General features: G+C 59.9%; 1 long non-coding RNA gene across 1 annotated transcript; it reads right to left on the bottom strand.

Annotated features, from left to right (window-relative positions):
* Positions 1–1,671: 1,671 nt before the first annotated feature.
* LOC140652079 (uncharacterized) lies at positions 1,672–4,525 on the bottom strand. The gene is made up of 3 exons (XR_012042649.1): positions 4,456–4,525; positions 3,971–4,032; positions 1,672–2,823 (listed from the first exon to the last, which is right to left on the bottom strand). It is a non-coding gene; the product is annotated as an uncharacterized lncRNA (long non-coding RNA).
* Between the last annotated feature and the right edge of the window lie 800 nt (positions 4,526–5,325).

Here is a 5,325-nt window from a genome sequence, read left to right as displayed (position 1 = left end):
GGGCTCGAGCTGGGGGTTTCTCCACCAGGAAAACCTTGCTGGTGCTGAGCCGGGTCCTTCTTGCCATAGCTTTGGCCTCATGTCCTCATGGGGCCCTTGTTTGCCCAGGCAATGCTGTGGTGGTGCAGCAAGGAGCCAGGAGCAGCCAGCCCCAAGCCTGGGTGAGGGGCATCAGCACCCACCTCATCTGAGGAGTGTCAGGGGACACAGGAGCTGCAGGCAATGCCTGGTGAGTGCCCGAAGCAGCAACCAAACAGCCCTGCACCCAACCATGCTGTCAGGGCAGAGCTGGGGTCTGGGGGTCTCTCACTGCTGGCCAGGGTGGTAGATGCCCAGGTGCAACCAAGGGCATGGGGGTCTCAGGGGACACACCACAGGGGCAGGAGGTTGGTGGTGCTGCGCCCACGGCAGAGCCTGGCGGGGTCTGGCATACTGGGGCTGTGTCTGGCTGTTGCTCAGGAAAACCCCCCTGTGGGTGGTGGTGTTGGTTGTTGCTGCGCACCTGGCTGGGGAGTGGCCTGAGTGTTGCTGGGGCTGTGGTGCCTGTCCCTGGGCCAGGCTGGGAGCTGTGTGGGGTGGCAGGAGGTCTGTGGCTCTGCATGGGGTGTAACTAGGGGGGCCTGCCAGTGCCTCCCCCTCGGCTGGCCAGTGCTGAATGCCATGCGGAGCTGTCCTGGGCAGGTTCCCCTCTAGTCTGGGGGTGGTTTCTGGGTGCAGGGCTGGCCCTGCTGGGGACCCTGTCATCTGTGCAGGGGCCACAGTGTTGGCACAGCCAGTCTGGGCCAAGCTGGCTGATGCCAGCCTGGGGCATGTGTCCCTGTCCCTCTGGAAGCCCCAAGCTGAGCTTCTCAGGCTGTGCAGGTGTCAATGCCATGACCTATGAGGATGTAATGATCCACAGGTGTGTGAATGTCACAACAGCAGGTTTGTAGGATGCTGTAGTACACAAGGACATGGAAGCTTTGTTTCTGTGAATTTATTACAAGTAACTACAAATTACTACAAATGACTACTAGTAAAGCAAGTATGTACTTATGATCACTTACCTATAGGCATACCTGTATGTATTACTTGAGGTGTTACTGACATGAAACTCACCAAACTGCTGTCAGGAACAGGAATGACAGAAAATCCTCTTGTCACAGGTGATCCACGTCACAGAACTGGGAGTCAGCCAGGCATCCCTGGCAAGGGTCTTGCATCTCTGCAGAGCAGCTATACGCAGAGAAGCTCATCCTGGGTAGGTACCATGTTACATTTATACTCTTCCGGTGTAGACACGTAACTGGGTGTAGGACACTGCTTCCCAGAGCAGCTGTTGCTGGGAGGTCAGCTCACTGTCATGGTTTCTGTGCTGGCTGTTGCAGTTTGTGTGTCCTGGCGCACAGGGAGGTCTTGGCTCTCTACTGAGCTCATCATGGATGCCTGGGGCTCCCAGCACAGCAGTTGTCCCTCTGGGCCAGTCCATTACTGGGTCACCTCTGTGGCTGCTCCCACAGCTGGGCTGAGGATCCCTGTCCCCTGCGGCTGGGGGCTTGAGGTGGAGTGAGAGCTGTTGGGGTTCAACAGTGGCTGGGGGCTCCCTGGGCAGAGGGTCAGGGTTGGGCCCTGGGTACCAGCAGCAAAGGAGGGTGGTGGGTGAGCACTCGATCCCCTCTGGGGGCTGGCTAGGCTGTGGAGCTGCCCCTACTGCCTCTCTTGGCACTGTATGAACACGGGTGTGGGGCAAACCATGCCTGAGGGGGGTTGGTGCCATGTGGGGAGCTGCTGCAGCACTGCCACAGCTCCCCACACCAAAGGCCCTCCCAGGAGGTTTGTGCCTCGCATTTAGGGGGCTGGGAGCTGGGAAGGGAGTTCAGGGAAGGTAGGGCGAGAGCTGTTGGAGTCTGACCCAGCTGCACCCCATGGGCACCAGGGCAGTGTGAGGCTGGGAACAGCCCATTCTCAGTCCCTGTGCTGTTCTGTGCTGTGCTGAAATGCATCCCCGCTTAGCAGAGGGGTTTGAGCAAGATGCTCTTTCTCGCCTGCCATTCTGGGGAGAAATGTGACTTCTGGCTGGTGAGGGGGACAAGCATCTCCTGTGGGGTCTCTGTGGCTGTGCACCCAGGAGCTCTGACTGGCCGGTTTCTCTCCCTTTTTGCAGGTACAGAGGAGGCACCGCTGCCTTGTGCTGCCACCTCACCTGCACCCCACACAGCCTGCGCCCCCTCGCAGCAGGGCTGCCTGAGAGCTGGGGTGACCCCCACCTCACTTCTGCCCTCAGCAACTAGACTGAGATAAACCCTCCACAGTGAGGAGCATGTGGCATGGATTTAACCCCCAGGAAAAGGCTAAGCTCGCTCCTGGGAAGAGCTTCTTGTAGGGACAACCCTGCCTGTGCGCACTTGGTTCCTGGCTGACAGACACCCTGGCTTGTTACAGCTCCAGCTGATAGACACTCCAGCTACTGGATGCTCTAGATTAGAGATGCCTCTGGTTCTCACAGCTCTGCCCAATGGACACCCCTGCTTCTTACAGCCCCAGCTCCAAATCACAGTTCTGGCTGCTGCACAGTTGGGATAGAAGATGCTCCTGCTGACGGATGCTCCTTGTTACAGCTCAGGTTACGGACACTTGAGCTTCTCTTGAGTTTCAGGTAATTCCAGCTTCAGCTCCTGGACACGAGATGCTCATTACGGGCAATGGATTTTCCACTTCAGGTTATTTGCAGCCCTAAGTTATTTCAGCTCCAGCATACTCCGGAGAAGAGATGCTCCTCCTGCCTCCAGAAGCTGCTTCTTGTTACAACATAACTGAAGCTCCAGCTACTTGCAGCAGTCTGGGCTTTTGGAAAGATCATAAATCAATCACTGTCATAACTTGAATATGTACTGTCATAACTGTACATTGTCTAAATATTGGCTAATTATTTAATAACTATTCTAGTAATTGTAGAAACCTTGAATAGAGAGTTGGAAAAAAGCACCTTTCCCCCTAGTCTCAGATGTTGAGTTTGGCCTGGTGCATGTCAGCCTCCTTAATTTTGAGGGCCCCCACCTCCAGTAGCCCCCCCCCCCCCCAAGCCTCTGTTTCCAAGTCCCAAAAATGCAGCACTTTTTTCTGTGTCTCAGAAACACGGGGCTTAGTCTTTCTCTGAGCTTCAGAAACACAGGGCTCTCCTTTTGAGACCTGAAAACACAGGACTTAATATTTTTCTGAACCCCAAACCCAGCACTGAATTTCTGTTTTCTGCCTGTGTGTGATGTTGGGGGTAGGGAGAACATAGCCCCTGCACAGCCCAGGACCTCACATGCAGTTTTAGGGAATGCTTGGGAACTAGGGTGGGGGCAGCCCTCCCTCTTGGGAGGGCCCAGCCCTGTAACCCTCTGTGTTACTTGTTGGTGAAGGTAAGCAGTCACTGGGCTCTAGCCTTTCAGGCTTTATTTGCTCTCCGTGAACAGTGACCATCACATACAGCAAATCCCGGGCAGCAGCAGCTTCTTCCCCCTCTGGAAGGAGCTGTGCCTGTAAGTGCAGCCCCAGTTGGGCCCCTCACACCACAGGGGGTGCTTGAGCAGGAGAGGAGCATCCAGGGAACATCAGCTGCTCCTGGGGTACAGGAGGGACCCAAGTTGCTCCGCTTCCACAGCTAAGCAGCCAGGCAGGTATCACGGTGCAGGGCAGGGGGTTCCCCTGGTCCCTCTAGCCCTGACACAAACCCCAGCTGTACCAGGATCATGGCCTTGCTCAGGAACCTCCTGCCAGATGCACTAGGGCAACTCGTAGCCAGCCCTGCAGACTGCTTCCCACAGGGCAAGACACATCAGGCTTTCCGGCCGGGACTGCAGCCACAGCAAGCTGCTGACCTGCTGACCTGTGCATCCTCTGGGGCCAGCCTGTGCCAGGGCTGTTGCTGGCACAGAGGGACACACAGCTACAATAGCAGCTCCCTGCCCTGAGCTGCTTCTACTCTCCAGACACCTGCACTTACCCGCAGCTGCATTTCCCCGGGGGAGGCACAACCCTCTGCAACCCCACGGGCTCCTGTCCCACCTGGGAAAGGGAAAAAAAAAAAGAGGTTTCACACACGGAGCACGGCTCCCCCCTCCACCGGCACCTCCCCGGCTGGGCACAGCCCAGCTGTGCTGGAGCCGCCCCACGGGGCCCGGCAGGGGGGCCCGGGGGCACTCCGGCCCTGGTACGGGCACCCCACTGGAGGCCGTGCACCGCCCCCGCCTGAGCCCCGCTACAGCCCGGGGGAAAGCGGCACCCGCTGCCCCGGCCCGCAGCCCCCGCGCTGGGGGGGCTCCCGCCCCGCCGCGCACAGCCCGAATAAGAGCCGGCCGCCGACGGCCGCTGCCCGCGGGAGGCAGCCGGGCCCCGGACACACCGGGCCCGCCGCACGCCGATCCGCAGCCCCCGTCGGGGCGTGTAGGACAAGAAGCGGCAAGGGAAGGCCCCGCGGTCACCACTCACCTCCCGGCCGGCAGAAGCAGCCCGGCCCGCGGGAACAGCCGCGCTCCCCCGTGTCGCTCCCTAAGCGGCGCCGCCCGACCGAGGGCCCCCCCGCCCACCGTGCCCGCACCCTGGGGCCGCCCCGCCCGCCGAGGTGCCCGGCGTTGCGGCTCAGTAGGGCGCGGCCGGGCGGGGGCGCGCAGCCTGCGGGGAGAAGCAATTAGCCACAAACAGACAAGGCAATTAGCACCGGCTGAGCAGCGGGAGCCCGACACCAGCCCCCGCCACGTCCCGCCCGGGGACCGGCAGCCGCCGCCAGCCCGGGCCGGCGTGCCGCTGTCGGCCGGCCCGGCCCTGTGCTCCGCGCCGCGCACCACCCTTAGCCCCGCCGGCCGCCCGCTCTGCCACACCGCTGCTGCCGACCAAAGGCAGGGACAAATACATGTCTGCTCCCACCCAGCAGTGCCCCCCCCCCCCATGTTCCCAGGCAGGTCGAAGCGCACACAGGTCTGACTGACAGCGACCCGTCCCCAACACCAGACATTAAGTCTGGGGGGTGTCTGCAAAACAGTCTGAGGGGCTCCCAGAAACGGGAGACAGCCTACCAGGTGTGTGCTCTGTCCGCTCCCAAAGCACACAGTTAAGGGGCAGCTAGCTGGTCCTGGAGGCTGTGGCGGCGTTAAGAGCCCAGCTGTGCACACCAGCAGCTCAGGCTCAGTTCTGTTCGGGTGGTCTCTTAAAGGCTAACGCACTGTGACTGTTAATATGCTGGATGGTGGCAAAAGTGCAGCAAATGCAAGCCCCTCCTGAAATAGTCTTCCTACTTTTCTAGAGTGGTTCCCTAGACTTTTGCTATTCCTTTGTTTTCGTTTCACCTGGGGCAAACCAGTG

This window comes from Ciconia boyciana, chromosome 5, assembly GCF_034638445.1.
Source record: "Ciconia boyciana chromosome 5, ASM3463844v1, whole genome shotgun sequence".
NCBI classification, from domain to species: domain Eukaryota; kingdom Metazoa; phylum Chordata; class Aves; order Ciconiiformes; family Ciconiidae; genus Ciconia; species Ciconia boyciana.
Note: the sequence above shows the minus strand (reverse complement) of the source record. Positions and strands in the feature narration are given on the sequence as shown.